This window comes from Ursus americanus, chromosome 20, assembly GCF_024610735.1.
Source record: "Ursus americanus isolate L20-20 chromosome 20, mUrsAme1.1.p, whole genome shotgun sequence".
NCBI lineage: Eukaryota > Metazoa > Chordata > Mammalia > Carnivora > Ursidae > Ursus > Ursus americanus.
The window spans coordinates 11372284-11390200 of NC_142146.1; the positions used below are offsets into that span (position 1 = coordinate 11372284).

The 17917-nt window shown below is 39.8% G+C and overlaps 1 protein-coding gene across 4 annotated transcripts in view; it reads right to left on the bottom strand.

Annotated features, from left to right (window-relative positions):
* ULK4 (unc-51 like kinase 4) overlaps window positions 1-17917 on the bottom strand; it is a 592979-nt gene that overhangs the window by 280575 nt on the left and 294487 nt on the right. The window lies entirely within an intron of this gene.

Here is a 17917-nt window from a genome sequence, read left to right on the forward strand (position 1 = left end):
CAAACCTGCACCAGACACCTGCCCTTGGGGAGATTCCCATCCAGTGGGAGGGCAGGGAGACAGAATGGGGTGGGGGGAGTACAGTATGCTGATCGTGCTTATGCACACTAGGGACCCTGGTGAGCTGAGACCAGGAAAGGTTATAGGCAGGAGATGGGAATGGAGCTGAGTGGGAAGAGCCAGGCTTGGAAAGGTCTAGAACTTGAGGGAGGACACAAAGCATAGTACTTGGGAACTTGAGGTTGGCAGAAATGGGACATTACGAAGGCACACTGAGGTTGATAACTCTGAATACTTGGCTAAGACTTTTAGAATCCATACTAAATCTCGGCTAACAGTAAGTGCCTAGGATAGTCATTTCTTTTGGATTCACTGGAGTTAAAAACAAAGTAGATATACTTCAATTAAAAAAAAGAAACTAAAAACATAGAAATACACTGTTGCTGTAACTCACAGATAAAAATCAGTTACATCACCCCTGCACAGAGTGGGCAGGAGTAGCTTTTTCATTTAATAAAAACTTGTTTGGTATTTTTAATTTCTAGTATTAATACAGTGAGTAAATTTCTATTTGGGGGAAAATTTGTTGATGTTTCTTCGTATATGCTATGCTACATTTCATGAATTCTCTGCATTTGAAAATAGTTATTCTCTACAGGGTTCAGAATTTGGCATAAATCCATAAGATATATCATGTATGTATGAGATATACCTTACTAATTTTTTTTCCTTAATCTATCTTAAATTGAACAAAGTGAGTATAGTATCCCACTATTAGTGTGTTTCTGTGTATTTCTCCTCCTGGTTTGAGAGTTGTATTACTGAGTGCAGACATGTCAATAATTATTATATTCTTATTTAGTTTTATGGTCTGTATTGGAAATTTGTTTCATAAGTTCATTCTTTATCGTGTTTTTGTGCTCTTCAATCCTCGATACAGAATTAGAATAGAAAATAGGTGTGGGTTCCTTTCTGGTCCTTGCATGACGTTCTCCCAGCATCTTCTCCCACCGTTATCATTGCTGCTGAATGTGAATTTTCCCCCCAAATCCTCTAATTCTTGATAGAAGTGATCAAGATTTGCCCAGAGAACCCTCTAATTCGCAAATTGTGATTCCAGTTACACTTCATAGCTTTTTCGTCATTACACTTTTTGGAAGTAAATGTACTTTGGAAAGAATATTTAAAACCCCACCCGTATATTCTGACAGGTGGTTCTGTTCTTTGCAGAGCCCAGAATTGAAGACCCACTCCCGTTGTCCTTCACTGTGTTCCGTGTTTGCATGCTCCTGGCCCAAGTGCGTGATTGCTTACAATTCGTCACTCTGTGCTCTAGAACTCACATCTAGGTGGCTATGCAGGAGGATCCTTCTAGAAGCAAACACTCCAGCAGTTCTGGCCAATAGTAGCAAAGCACTCCAAACATGATAAAAGTCCATCAAAGAGCAGGGGGAGGAGGATGAGCTTGAGGATTATGGTCTGAGGAGGTGAAGTGACCCCCCAGCCCGTGAAGTGGGGACGATTGTGGCTCCCTTTCAAGGCTGGTATGGAAGCCAAGGCTGGTTGAAGATGGTCCCTCTAGCAGGTGATACACTGTTGTTGAACGAGACCCTTATTATAGTGTAATGCTTTCCTCACAGATCTAAATATGAAATATTAGACACAGTATCCATCTCTCTGAATGGTTACTTCCTGATTGCAGAATGGGTAAGATTTTAGATGATCCATCTCTTCTTATTAATCCCACAGGGTTTCATAGTGGAAAATAAATGAGACTTATTTATGCTTGCAAATCAAATTGCCATAAAAGGTTATTTCAATAGACAGAGGCAAAATCATACTAAAATAATCTAGTAAAAATGGGAGCTAAGAGCATGCTTAATGGAACATGATTAGATTTAATTTTCTTACTATTTCCATCATTAAAGCTCCATTATCTTTTCTGAGACTTCATTTCAGTTTCCAGCCACACGACAACTCTGAGGCATTCATGGGGAGCACATGGAAGTCTGTGAGTTCCATTAAAAAACAAAAATAGCTAATAATATGCTGTTCTTTCATTTTTGCTATTTGATATCAATGTCTCATATCTGGAGCCTCTTGTATTCTCTTCCTAACCTGATCTCTGAAAACTTGTAAGTATCATTATTTAAGAGCTTTCATGCACATAGTACTAGAAGTCCTTGCAACAGCAATCAGACGACAAAAAGGGATCAAAGGTATTCAAATCGGCAAAGAAGAAGTCAAAATGTCTCTCTTCGCAGATGACATGATACTCTATATGGAAAACCCAAAAGAAGCCACTCCCAAACTATTAGAAGTTATAGAGCAATTCAGTAACATGGCGGGATACAAAATCAATGCTCAGAAATCAGTTACATTTCTATACACGAATAACGAGACCGAAGAAAGAGAAATTAGGGAATCCATCCCATTTACAATAGCACCAAAAACCATACGTTACCTTGGAATTAACTTAACCAGAGACGTAAAGGACCTATATTCTAGAAACTATAAATCACTCTTGAAAGACATTGAGGAAGACATAAAAAGATGGAAAGATATTCCATGCTCATGGATCGAAAGAATTAACATAGTTAAAATGTCCATGCTACCCAGAGCAATCTACACTTTCAATGCTATACCGATCAAAATACCGAGGACACTTTTCAAAGAACTGGAACAAATGGTCCTTCAATTTGCATGGAACCATGAAAGGCCCCGAATCGCCAAGGAACTGTTGAAAAGGAAAAACAAAGCTGGGGGCATCACAATGCCGGATTTCGAGCTGTACTACAAAGCTGTGATCACAAAGACAGCATGGTACTGGCACAAAAACAGACACATAGACCAATGGAACAGAATAGAGAACCCAGAAATGGACCCTCGGCTCTTTGGGCAACTAATATTTGATAAAGCAGGAAAAAACATCCGGTGGGAAAAAGTCTCTTCAATAAGTGGTGCTGGGAAAATTGGACAGCTACATGCAAAAGAATGAAACTTGACCACTATCTCACACCATACACAGAAATAAACTCCAAAGGGATGAAAGACCTCGATGTGAGACAGGAATCCATCAAAATTCTAGAGGAGAACATAGGCAGCAACCTCTACGACATCGGCCAAAGCAACCTTTTTCATGACACATCCCCAAAGGCAAGAGAAACAAAAGATAAAATGAATTTATGGGACTTCATCAAGATTAAAAGTTTCTGCACAGCCAAGGAAACAGTCAAAAAAACTAAGAGGCAGCCCACGGAATGGGAGAAGATATTTGCAAATGACACTACAGATAAAGGACTGGTATCCAAGATCTACAAAGAACTTCTCAAACTCAATACACGAGAAACAAATACACAAATCAAAAAATGGGCAGAAGATATGAACACTTTTCCAATGAAGACATGCAAATGGCTAACATACAAAATCATTAGCCATCAAGGAAATTCAAATCAAAACCACACTGAGATACCACCTTACGCCAGTTAGAATGGCAAAAATAGACAAGGCAAGAAACAACAATTGTTGGAGAGGATGTGGAGAAAGGGGATCCCTCCTACATTGTTGGTGGGAATGGAAGTTGGTACAGCCACTCTGCAAAACAGTGTGGAGGTCCCTTAAAAAGTTAAAAATTGAGCTACCCTATGATCCAGCCATTGCACTACTGGGTGTTTACCCCAAAGATACAGACGTAGTGAAGAGAAGGGCCATATGCACACCAATGTTCATAGCAGCAATGTCCACAATAGCTAAATCGTGGAAGGAGCCGAGATGCCCTGCAACAGATGACTGGATTAAGAAGTTGTGGTCCATATATACAATGGAATATTACTCAGCTATCAGAAAGAACGAATTCTCAACATTTGCTACAACATGGACGGCACTGGAGGAGATAATGCTAAGTGAAATAAGTCAAGCAGAGAAAGACAACTATCATATGATTTCTCTCATCTATGGAACCTAAGAACTAGGATGATCGGTAGGGGAAGAAAGGGATAAAGAAAGGGGAGGTAATCAGAAGGGGGAATGAAACATGAGAGACTATGGACTATGAGAAACAAACTGAGGGCCTCAGAGGGGAGGGGGGTGGGGGAATGGGATAGACTGGTGATGGGTAGTAAGGAGGGCACGTATTGCATGGTGCACTGGGTGTTATACGCAACTAATGAATCATCAAGCCTTACATCAGAAACCGGGGATGTACTGTATGGTGACTAACATAATATAATAAAAAATCATTAAAAAAAAAAAAAGAACATTACCAATAAACTTAAAGTTCATTTGCAAAAAAAATAAAAATAAAATAAAATAAAATTTATAGGAAAATATAAAGGATCTAGCATATTTTAAAAGAACCAAGTTATAGGACTTACACACCAGATTTCAAGCTTCAGTAGTTAAGCCAATGTGGCACAACGAGAGAGAAATAAACCAGTAGAAAAGCTGAGAAAGTCCAGAAACAGATGTACAGATTTATTGATGAATGAATTGGAGGGTCAGTATAGTGTTCTATCTGCTTTTTTACCTGTTTAAAAATTGTATAGTAAAAAGCTAAATAAATAAAGCTCCAAAAGACAGAACAACAACAAAATAACAATGTCGTCAACAACATCACTGCAGTAATTTACCAGTAGAGTTTATAAGAATGCTGTTTGGGTATTAAGAAGGGCACGTATTGCATGGTGCACTGGGTGTTATACACAAGTAACGAATCATGGAACTTTACATCAAAAACTAGGGATGTACTGTATAGTGACTAACATAATATAATAAAAAAATATTATTATTAAAAAAAAGAGCTTTCATGCAAAAGAAGTTTGATTCTAGAGTTGAAAACAAAACTGAGACTTACTGATGAATGTCTCTGAGGTGCAGAAGCTCTGAGAATTTTTAAGAATTCCTCTGGTTATCCTTTGGCTTCAAGTATATCCACATCCCTCAATACGTACCCAGACTAGTTTTCAGCCATCACCCAGAACCGCCAAATCCTCTCGAGGGGGGAAGTAATTGGCCCTCAAGCATATCCACAGCTAAATCCTATTTGTAGGTAGTAACAGAATCAGTAACAGTATTAGCCCTTTACACATTGTAGAACTTCATAGTAGGGATAGGTAAGAATCCATACATCTGAAAAATCTCTAGAAAGTATTGCCCCCTCTGTTTGATGTCACTAAGGAGAGAGAGTGCTGGCCTTTCCAGCCAGAGGTAGACTCTGGTTACTTTCAGTTCAGTCTCAAGTCCATGCCACAAGGCTGGGTATAAGCAGAAGACAAGGTGCTGAGGTCAGGTGATGAAGACTGGCCCCAGGTGAGGTGACAAGCTGAGAGAAGCCTGCAGGGAGCAGGCCCTGTGGAGCTGAGCTTGAGGGTAAAATTTAAAAAGATAAAGGCAGAACTTAATCAATTATGATACTTCTGCCTCTACTAGGATATATTAGGTCACAAAGGCCAATACTGCCTTATAACAAGCAGAAAACCCCACATAAATTATAAAATCATATTTGTAGAGACATCAGAAAGCTAAAGAGGCACCAAGAAGTAGGTGAACTAAAATTCCAGAAAGTAGAGAAATTTTCCAATGTCAGCTGACGCTTCCATTTCTTCCTGCAAGGGCATTTGCTGGTTCTGGATGATGGCTGAAAATTGGGCTTAGTACATAAGTACTGAGGGCGTGAGAAACGCAATGGTTTTAAAGCTTGTATGGGGCTGGAATAACAAATAGGAAATTTAAGGTGCCTCAGACAAAAGCAGCATCCCCCAAAACATTTGATGGGTGCTACAAGAGGCTAACATAAAGAGAAAAATCTATAAAAGGTGGAGTAAAATCTCCCACAGTTGGTGGTACCTAAGAAACAATGACCATTCAGTCACCCTATGTCTTTTCATTGGAGTATTTAGTCCATTTACACTTAAAATAATTATTGATAGGTATGTACTTCCATTTGTTACTTGTTTCATGGTTATTTTCATAATTCTCTGTTCCTTTCTTCTTCTTGTTCTCTTCCCTTGTAGTCTGATAGCTTTCTTGAGTATTATGATTAGATTTTTTTCTCTTTTTTGTGTGGCTACCAATAGGTTCATACATAAAATGTTATGCATATAGCACTCTATATTAAGTTGATGGATGCTTAAGTTTAAATCTATTCTAAAAGAACTAAATTTTTACTCTCACTCCCCATTTTATGTATATGGTGTGATACTTTCCATCCTTTTATTTTGTGAATCCCTTGACTGATTTTTGTAGATATAATTGATTTTACTGCTTTTGTGCTTTAACCTCCATAGTGGTTTCATAAGTAATCAATCTACAACTTTCATTATGTTTGCATTTATCTATGAAATTCTTCCCTTCTGTAATTTTTTTTTTTTTTTTTTACTCCTAATAATGATCTTTCTTTCCACTCAAAGAATTTCCTTTAACATTTCTTGTAAGGTTGGTTTAGTGGTGATGAACTCCTTTAACTTTTGTTTGTCTCTCTCTCTCCTTCTATTCTGTACCTTGCCAGGTAGGGTATTCTTGGTTGTAGGTTTTTTTCCTTTCGGTAATCTGAATATAGCATGCCACTCCCTTTTGGCCTGCAAAGGTTCCACTGAAAAACCAGCTGATACGGGGTTTCTCCTGTATGTAACAGTTTTTTCTCTTCCTGCTTTTAAAATGTCTTTATCACTACATTAATTATTATGTGACTTGTTGTGGACCTCCTTGAGCTGATTTTGTTGGGGGATCTCTGTGTCTCCTGGATCTAGATGTCTGTTTCCTTCCCCAGATTGGGAAGTTTTCAGCTATTATTTCTTCAAATGAATTTTCTGGCCCCATATGTCTCTTTTCTCTTTCTGAGATCCCTGTAACACAAATGTTATTACACCTGATGATATTACAGACTTCCCTTAACCTATTCTCATTTTTTATTATTCTTTTTTCTTTTGCTGTTCAATTTAGTTACTTTCCATTACTGTCTTCCAGCTCACAGATCTGTTCTTCCATAACCTCTATTCCCCTACTGATTTTCTCTAGTGTAATTTGGGGGGGGGGGTCACTGAGTTCCTTCTGACTGGTTCATTTTCATATTTTCTATCTCTTTGTTGAAGGTCTCACTGAGACCCTCCACTCTTTTCTCAGATCCAGTGAATACCTTTATGACCATAACTTTGAATTCTTTATCAGGCTCATTGCTTATTTCATTTCAGGCTTTTGCTGTGGGTTTTGTCATCTTCTTTCATTTGGAACATACTTGTCTGTCTCCTCCTTTTGTCTAACTCTCTGTCTTTGTTACTATGTAGTAGGAAGGTCAACTATGTCTCCTCATCTTGAAAGTAGTAGCCTTATGAAGAAGAGGCCCTGTGGTGCCCTGTAGCAGAATGCCCTCTACTCACCAGAACCAGGCATTCCTAAGGTTTCTCTTTATGTGGACTACATGCTGAGTTGCAGCTGTTGTGGCTGAGCCATGACTGCCTTCAGTCCAGTTGGCTGCAATGACCTACTCTGCCTGCTGTGGATGCTCTAGGCAGGGTTTGGTCCCTGTGCTATTAAGGAGTCTGTCTGGGGCTGCCACAAACTGGTAGTTGGGTAGTGTAAGCACTCAGACCAGATGCCAGCCCCCAATCCTTCTGCTGGGGCTGCAGGTACACAATATTGCAGGGTGCCCTGCCTTAACTAACCCAAGAGGCTTTCGTGGGTTAATCTATGACAAAGGAGGCAAGAATGTACAATGGGGAAATGACAGTGTCTTTGACAAATGGCGTTGGCAAAACTGGACAGCTAAATGCAAAAGAATCAAACTGGACCACTTTCTCACACCACACACAAAAATGAACTCAAAATGAATTAGACTTAAATATGAGACATGACCATAAAACTCCCAGAAGAAAACATGGGCAGGAAATGCTTTGACAATGTGGCCTTAGCAACATTTTTCTAGATACGTCTCCTGAGGCAAGAGAAATAGAAGTGAAAATAAACTATTAAGACTGTATGAATATAAAAAGCTTTGCACAGAAAAGGAAACCATCAACAAAACAAGAAGGCAACCTATCAAATGGGAGAAAATATTTGCAAATGATATATCCAATAAGGGGTTAATATCCAAAACATATAAAAAAAATGTATACAACTCAACACCAAAAAAATTCACTTAAAAAATGGGCAGAAGGGGCGCCTGGGTAGCGCAGTCGTTAAAGCGTCTGCCTTCGGCTCAGGGCGTGATCCTGGCGTGCCGGGATCGAGTCCCACATCAGGCTCCTCCGCTATGAGCCTGCTTCTTCCTCTCCCACTCCCCCTGCTGTGTTCCCTCTCTCGCTGGCTGTCTCTCTGTCACATAAATAAATAAAATCTTTAAAAATATATATATATAAAAAATGGGCAGAAGACTTTAACAGACATTTTTCAAAGACAAGACACAAATGGCCAACAGACACATGAATAGATGCTCAACATTACTCATCATGAGGGAAATGCAAATCAAAAGCACAATGAGATATCATCTCACACACGTCAGAATGGCTAAAATGAAAAAGACAAGGAATAGCAAGTGTTGACAAAGATGTAAGATAAAGGAACCCTTGTGCACTGGTGATGGGAATGCAAATTGGTGCAGCCATTGTGGAAAACAGTGGGGGGGTCCTCAAAAAATTAAAAATAGAAATACCATATGATCCAGTAATTCCACTACTGGGTATTTACCCAAAGAAAACAAAAATAGATAATACAAAAATATATATACACCCCTTATGTTTACTGCAGCATTATTCACAATAGCCAATATATGAAAGCAACCCAAGTATCCATCCATAGATGAATGAATAAAGAAAATGTGTATCTATAGAATGGAGTATTACTCAGCCATAAAAAGACTGAAATCTTCCCATCTACAACAACATGAATGGAGTTAAGAGCGTATCACGCTAAGTGAAATAAGTCAGGGAAAGACAAACACTACACAATCTCACTTATACGTAGAATTTAAGAAAACAAATGAAAAAAGAAAAAAAGAGACAAACAAAAACCAGACTCTTAAATACAAAGAACAAACTAGTCGTTGCCAGAAGGGAGGTCGTTGGGGGATGTGTGAACTAAGGGGACTAAAAATATACTTAAATTAGTTTTAAAGCCACAAATCCCCTCCTTGACTCAGCTCAGTGGATGGCTGCCATGTCCATACTCATCACCCAAGCAGAAGACTGGGCTTTATTCTCTGGAGAGGTCTCTGACTGCAGGATGCCAGTCACATACCGTAACCCGAACCCCAAACAAAGTCCTAACCTCTAACTCTCATCCTCTGGAGAGGTCTCTGAACTGCAGGATGCCAAGCATATATCTTAACACTAACCCTCACCTTAGCCCTAGCCCCAACCCTAGATCTGAGATAAAGGAGAGATGTGATACACACACACACACACACACACACACACACACACACACACAGAGGAATATTACTCACCCACGAAAAAATGAAATCTTGCCATTTGCAATGACGTAGATGGAACCAGAGAGTATTATACTAAGTGAAATAAGTCAGTCAGAGAAAGACAAATTCAGTGTGATTTCACTCATATGTGGAACTTAAGCAACAAAACAAAAGATCAAAAGGTGAAAAAGAGAGAGAAAGAAGCAAACCAAGAAACAGACTCTTAACTATAGAGAACAAACTGATGGTTATGGTTACCAGAATGGAGTGGGAGGAATGGGTGAAATAGGTGATGGGGATTCAGGAGTGCACTTGTGATGAGCCCTGGATGTTGTATGGAAGTGTTGAATCAATATATTGTACACCTGAAACTAATACTGCACTCTTCACTAACTATAATTTAAATAAAAACTTAAAAAAAAAACCACTTATCTTTCTTGATAAGCACTGGATAATTTATAAAATTGTTGAATTGTTCTATTGGACACCTAGAGCTAATACGACGCTGTATGTTAATTATACTTCAATTTAAAAAGTATATTTAAAAAAGAAAGAAAGAACCTATGACCTGTCAGGAAAAGGACTCCATCCCAAGTATTCAAATGGTCTCTCCCTTAAGGTATTTGTCAGATTTTGACAGCAGGGGAGGCATTCAGTTCAAGAATGAGGCTGGGACATTCTGAAAGGTAGAGCTGAATCTCCTGGTCTTGTAAGACTGAGGGGACAGAGAACTATCAGGTGTTAGTCAAAAGCCCAGGAAAACCAAACAAAAGAACACGACTATACCAGAGTTAGAACCAAATCTAAATAAAACAGCCCTGACTCAGCTTACTTTCTAATTGGATTAAGTTGATCAGGCTCTATCCCTAAATGACCAAGAAAATAAAGGAGTGGAGGTGGTGGCAGCTGGGTGGCTCAGTTCATGACTTCGGCTCAGGTCATGAGATTGAGCCGGCGTCAGGCTCCTCACTGGGCATGGAACCTGCTTAAGATTCTCTTTTCCCTCTCACTCTATGCCTCCCTCCCCCTACCCCCATTCTCTCTCTCCCCATCTCTAAGAAAAAAAAAAGAAAAAGAGATGGGGCCTCTCTCTGATGGAAGATATAATATCACCAGTAATCTCTATGGTTTTTACATAAGATAATACACAATGAAAAATTGCTAGACGTGAAAAGAGGCAAGAAAATTTGACCAATATTGAGACGGGAAAAAAATGCTAGAGTTATCAAAAAAGGATTTTAAAATAATTACAAATAATGAAGAAAACAGAAAATAGATGAAATAATGGAGAACTTCACCAGAATACTGTAATCTATTAAAAAAATCAAATGGACATTCTAGAATTGAACAATTAAATATCTATATTAACAATACAATAGATGGGCTTGAAAAGTAATTTACATACAACTAAACACTTGCTTTGTTTTCTAGAAGACAGGTTAAGAAAGTAAAAACTAAGTAGAAAGGGAAAGAAATGATGGAAAAAATAGGTAAGACGATAAGAAACATGTGAGACACTCAAAAGATCTAACAGGTATAATTTGAGCCCAGAATGAAGAGGGAATGAGCAACAATGAAGGAATGAGCATAAGAAATATTTTAAAAGGTAACAGCTAAGTACTTTCTGCAACTGATTAAAAAATATTTTTAATTAACAGAAAACCTTAACCCACAGATTCGAGAAGCTCAGTTAATCCAAAACGAGTTAAAAATAAAGAAAACACAGAAGCATATTATAGTAAAACTGTAGAAAACCAAAGACCAAGTGAAAATCTTAAAAGCAAAATGTCAATTAAAAAAGAACAAAACAGGGGCGCCTGGGTGGCTCAGTCATTAAGCATCTGCCTTTGGCTCAGGGCATGATCCCACCGTTCTGGGATCGAGCCCCGCATCAGGCTCCTCCGCTGGGAGCCTGCTTCTCCCTCTCCCACTCCCCCTGCTTGTGTTCCTTCTCTCGCTGGCTGTCTCTTTCTCTGTCAAATAAATAAATAAAAAATCTTAAAAAAAAAAAAAAAGAACAAAACATTACCCAATGATATTCTTTCTATCCCCCTGTCCATCGTGATTTTCAATGACTAGTATATGACATAATATGATAGATGCTTCCATCCCTCTCAGAAGTGAGTTCATCGTAGTCAAAGGATCATCCAAGGCAGTGAGTATGGCTTGTGACCAGTAAAAACTCTTATAAGAAATAAGGGGTTTGCCTTTATATTCAAGAACTTAATGTAAGTACTTGAATGTACACATTCTCTTAAATTTAAACATATTCCATTTAGCTGTAATTAGCAAAACCTAGGGATTAGAGAATAAAAATCTAATGAATTAATTTTCTATTTCAGATAGTGAATCTCTCACCTGCAGTAACAGGGTTCTTGGTGGGCGGGTGGAAACAGACACTTATGCTGAATTTAGCTTTATTTTCTCTAGATTATCATAACCAAGGCCATTATTGCAAAATATTTTACAAGGAGGGAGGGAGAAGAAAAAGAAGGACGGGCAATGGGTTTGTATTGTTGGGCTTTTTCCAAGTAGTCCCAAACCACCCTGGCTCTCCGGAGGAAAGTTCTGTGAAAATAAACCCTCTGAAAGTCCCTGTAGAGAGGCCAGGGATCTTGGTGTCTCTCCTGATTCATCCCAGTGGTGACAGTAATAGCAGTGGAGGAGGAGAGGTTGACACTGGAAATTCAGCATCTTCCTCTCCCCAATAGAAACTGGCACAGATAAGGGGAGGGATTTCAAAGCTTCCTCCCATTCAAGTAAAATCATTAATACTTGTTAAATACACACATTTGACAGAGAGGATACAAATGAAAATTAAAAACAGAATGTGGAAACCGACACATTAGCCTCCTTTCTAAGTTTATGACATACACTTACTGAGCACCTACTCTGTCCCCAGCATTGCACTCCCGTGCACACCACAATCTCACATACCCAACGAGGACCAGAAGTGCAGTGGCCTGCAGGGTTGGGTCACCACAGTTGGAAACATTCCTCATAACCATTAAGTCTATACATCATTCCTTATAATCAAGTATTTATAGAACTGAAACACACCTTAATAGAGCAGATTCAGGTCTTCACTTTTCTAGAAGTAGGGTTTTGGTAAAAGTGTGTAGAAGTACTGAAACACTTAAAGAAGAATAAGGAGAAAAAGATGAAATTATAAACAATTTTTAAAAGCATGGGACTTTCACCAGAACAGAGGTTGAATCGAGCAGGCAAGGAAGCTTGGAAAGAGATCTAAACACGTATATGTCTTCACATCATGTTAAAAGCGCGGCTAGATGGGCTATTTACAAAGCCGTGCAGAAAGGAGTATTTAACAAGAGCAGAGGCAGTAGTCTGGAGTGGTTAACAGTACAGACTCGGATCAAGACAGTACCAACTCTTGCCAGCCTTGACCTTGGCAAGTCACTAACCTCCCTGTGCCTCTGCATCCTTCATCTGTAAAATAGGGGAGGAGAGGAGGAGCAGGACTACTTCATAAGGTTATTATGAGGATTACAAGTTAGTAAAAAGAACCTCCAACAGCGACTGGTATATACTAAACACCCTAAGGTTATTTTTTTTAAATAAAGTAAATATTAGGGAAAACCAGACTTAGATCTTCATTTCAAAGCACGATCCATAGCAAATTTTAAGTAAATTTGAAAGTTCGATGTCAAAAAATAAAACCACAACCATAAGAGAGAGAGACGCTTTTCAAATCAGGAGCAGGAAAAGCATGTTAAAAGATTAATATCAGGGGTGTCTGAGTGGCTCAATTGGTTAAGCATCTGCCTTTGCCTCGGGTCATGATCCTGGAGTCCCCGGGATCAAGTTCCAAGTTGGGCTCCCTGCTCAGCAGGGAGTCTGCTTCTCCCTCTACCCCTCACCCCTCTCATGCTCTCTCTCTAATAAGTAGAATCTTTTTTAAAAAAGATCAATATCAAAGACCAAATCTTGAAGCCTGTAGATTGGACTTCAAAATTAATAAAAATGTGTCTCGAATCAACATAAATGCAACTAAAAATCAAATGACAAACTAAGAAAATATTGAAGTCATATACAATAATGTATATATCAATAAGGTATATATCAAAATTGATATATTGATATATATAATATCAAAAAATTCTATATATAATACAATAATGTAATATGTAGAATTCTATAAATCACTAAGAAAAATGACAAACATGTATTAGAAAAATGGCCATAAATGGGCAATCGACAGAAGAGTAAGTAAAATTTCTAGTAAATGTCTTCACAGAAAACTTTATTGGTATTCAGAGAATTGCAAATGGAAATTATGAGACGATCTGCCTATAAAATATAGATTTATATAGCAAAGATTTTTAAATGCATGGGTATACATTTATTACTATTGGCATGAATCTAGAAAATAGAAGATTTTATAAACTGTTCTAAGGAATATAAATTAATATACCACTTTTGGAAATACTACCTTTAGAAATTTCTCCTTAAGATTAAGGATATGTATAAAGATAGAAATACATGAACGTTTTTAATCAATAATCCCTTATAAAAATAAAATTCATTCAAAGAATATTTATGAGCATTTATTAAATACTATATTGAGATAAGGTCTGTAAATCTAGTAAACAGATACAGCTCATGCCCTCACAAAATTTACAAATTAGCGGAAATGAGAAAAAAATGGAAACAGCTAACTGCCCAGTGATTGCTTAAAAGCAATGAAATAGAATAATGTTTACGAAAAAGGAAAAGCTATGTGTAATAAATGCAAACTAGAAAACAGTATTAATACTTACACATAGGAGTATATGCATGATTGGAGGGCAACACACCGAAATGTTAACATGATTATGCCTAAGTAGTTGGAAAAGATTGATTTTTATTTCCTTCTTTCATATTTCAACATCTAAAATTTTTCTCTATAATGAAAATTTTGAAACTGGAAAAAATGTATGGATTTGAGAAGTAAATGCCTCAACAGATATTTATTCTTTCATTCATTCAATAAGTATTTAATCAACACTACTGATGTACCCCTTGATGTTCTAGGTGCTGCTTTACCCTCATGGAGCTTAAATCTTAGTGAGCAGAGACACAAAGTGGACAAATAAGCAAGAAAAATATCAAAAAGCATTATGAGCCCCATTAAGAAATAAAGCGGGGTATTCTGATAGCAAGTAAGTAAATACTTTAGTTGGAATAGGGGCAGAGGGAGGCCTCCCAGAGGAGGTAAGATTGAGATTTTAACTTGACCAAAGGGACCAGCCAAACCAAGTGACGGGTGGGCATTCCAGGCAAACAAAACTGTGAAGATCCCCAGGGGAAACCAGCCTGACAAGCTGGAGCAACAGGATGGCTAGCGTGCCCGGAGTGCACGGGTGAAGGGGTCCGTGGTAGGAGACGGGGAAAGCGAGGTGCAGGAGGGCAGATGACATGGTAGAGGGGTTTGGTTTTACTTTCAGCAGAATGATAAGCCAAGGAAGGTTTTTCAACTGGAGAGCAGGAATCAGACCCAGGAAGCGTGCATGGACTGCCGACTGGGATTCCCAGTTGAGAGAGTCAGATAATTTAAAGAGAAACCAGTTGGTATAATTGCATGTTTTTCTCCGGGAGAGTTTAATTGATCAGATGCTGCAGAATAACAGGAGGACAGCTGGGCTTGATGGAAGTTGTAGGTCTGACAGGTGAGTAAGGGACAGGGAAGGGGGTGAGGGAATTGGGGTGCTTTCAAGGACAGGAGATGGACAGGCTGTGGAGCTGAGGAAGGGGAGGGATGACACAAAGAGGCTGGCAATGAGTGAGGGTGGCTGCATTAGCGGCCTGGACGGCTCCTTTGAAGAACTTCTGAAAGCACAACTGTGGGTGTGCTGGAAGGACAGGAGGGCGCTCAGAGAGGGGACTGCTTGAAGCCAGACTGTGAAGATGACAAAGTCAGAAATGTGCCCACAGATGGGCACATCCGGTGTGTGCGGAGGCTTGAAAAGAACAGTCAGGGGGCGCCTGGGTGGCGCAGTCGTTAAGCGTCTGCCTTTGGCTCAGGGCGTGATCCCGGAGTCCTGGGATCGAGCCCCACATCAGGCTCCTCTGTTGGGAGCCTGCTTCTTCCTCTCCCACTCCCCTTGCTTGTGTTCCCTCTTTCGCTGGCTGTCTCTCTCTGTCAAATAAATAAATAAAATCTTTAAAAAAAAAAAAAAAGAAAAGAACAGTCAAAAACAGGTGACATACTGAATTGGCATCCACATGAAAACTGAAGTCACCGAGAACGAGGACAGCAGTAGTCACAGAAAGGAAGGAAGGGAGCCAGACTGCAGAACGACATGGATGCTACTGACATTTGGGGCCAGGTAATTCTCTGTGGTGGTGGCCGTCCTGTGCATCGTCTAATATTTAGTACAACCCTAACCTCTGTCTTCCAGACCGAAATAGCATCCAGCCTGAGTCTGTTACAGTTCTCCTGGGTTGAGAATAGGCTGACCCTGCAGACTGTTTGCTCAGGAGTCAAGGGTCAAGTCCACAGAGGGCCCTGACCTCATGCAGCATGGCAGTGACTGCACCCGGAATGGGTACTCAGACATTCTGCTGTCTTCCCACTCCGTGACGGGGCATAACAGAACAATCCCAAGGTAAGTCCCATGTGCCATTCACATGGCAACCCAAAAGCTACTTCTTATCTGTTCTCTTAAAGCAGGGCCATCCCAAACAACTCTCCAGGAAACAGAACCGGGTCCAAAGAACTTTTCTCTATGTAGACCAAAGAAGATACATAGGGGCTTTCTTTCTTTAGGCTCAAAACTTGCAGGGCTTTGCACTCATCGGGCATGGTAAATTGTACATCGATCTTTTATATCTTGAAGAAAATGTGGGTTTCCCTGCCCCTCCCCCTACAGCATGCTCCAGGTTGAATGTTCTAGGCAGACAGTCCAGCATCTTGCACAATCAAGACCCTGGCGGCACCAAACAATGAATTCAGTGTAGGTCTCCCTTGTGTTGTCGTCTGGGTTCCCTCCCCAGACATGGGGAAGGAGTGCTGAGGGTATTCATCGGGGAGGGACAAGTTTCCGGGAAGGTCCTAAGGAGGCAGTAACACCCACATTCGGAGAGGTATACTCCTCCATCCCAAGACAATGGAGTTACCACTGGATACTTTTTTTAAAAGGTTCCTCAAAACACAAACTTAGAGATTTGGGTGGAGCCAGCTCTGCAGAGCAGAGGAGCTCGAAGGTAAAATGTACAATTCATCACACACCACACAGAGAAAAGTGAAGAACAAAACAAAACTCCCAAGTGCAGCAACTGCGCTACCGTCTCTTGACATGGATTTCCCTAAATTAAAAAAAATAACGACTTTCTTAAAAATTCATTTCTAAGCATGCCTTTCATTACTATTCAGTCCCTGACTTCCCAGAGGGCTCCAAGCTAATAAATCTCGAGAGTTCTAAGGCCCCCTAGAGATGAGTGGACCCACTGAACATCACAAGAATCTCCTATGTGCAAAACTGACCAATGCAGAGACGTCGGGGTTGGAGCCGACCGGTCCCTCCCTCCCCCGGAGCAGGCTCGCTCCACGGCAAGGAAGACAGGGAGCACCTGACCCTGTTCCAGCGTGCCCACCCCAGCCATCTATCTAAACAGCTTTACAACGTGGCACACTGTCTAACTAAACCCTCTAAAATATTAATTGCTACAAAGTGGCTCAACTGGAGCTATGGAAAACTATAAAACATTTTATAGTGAAATAAAAATAAAACTCCAGCGCTTCAACAGACACAGAGCATCTCAGGAGACCAGACACAGAGAGAGAGACATATGTGAGCAATCTCCCAGAGCACATGAGTAATATATTTCAAAGGAAGACCTGTCATGGAGAGCAAAATGAATTATTTTTACAATGAGACCTAGAAATTGCCATAGTTATTCGGCACAGCAGGAATTATTCACATGTGAATCATGTGGGGCCAGCACCAGAATAAAAAAAGAACATTATTTCTGCTTTGACCAATATGGATCAAAAACCATTAATGTGATTTTGAATTTAAAAAAAAAGAACAGCCAATATATGTGGATATTTTTATCGCCCATCAAATACACAAACACAGAAAGACCTAAGCAGAATTTCATAGTTAGTCTCAGTTGCTGATTCTACAAAGACCGCTTTGTAGTTTTTCTCATGATCGCTTACATGGTAGGCTTACTATAAAATGTAGTTAAGTGGTTTTCTGTGAGTATCCCAAATTGCCACAAACTCAGAGGCTTAAAAAACACAAATTTATTACGTTATAGCTCTGAAGGTCTGAAGTCCAAGATGGGTCTCACTGAACTAAAAATCAGGATGTTGGCGAGGCTGCATTCCTTTCCAGAGGCCGGCCTCTTCCAGCGTCTAGAGGTTCCCGCCATGCCTTGGCCTGTGGCCCCTTTCCAGTGCCAAAGCCAGCAATGGCCAAATGATTCTGTCCCTCATTTCATCCGGCCACTTTCAGAGCTCCTTCTGCCTCCTCCTTCCACATTTAAAGGTACTTGCGATTACACTGG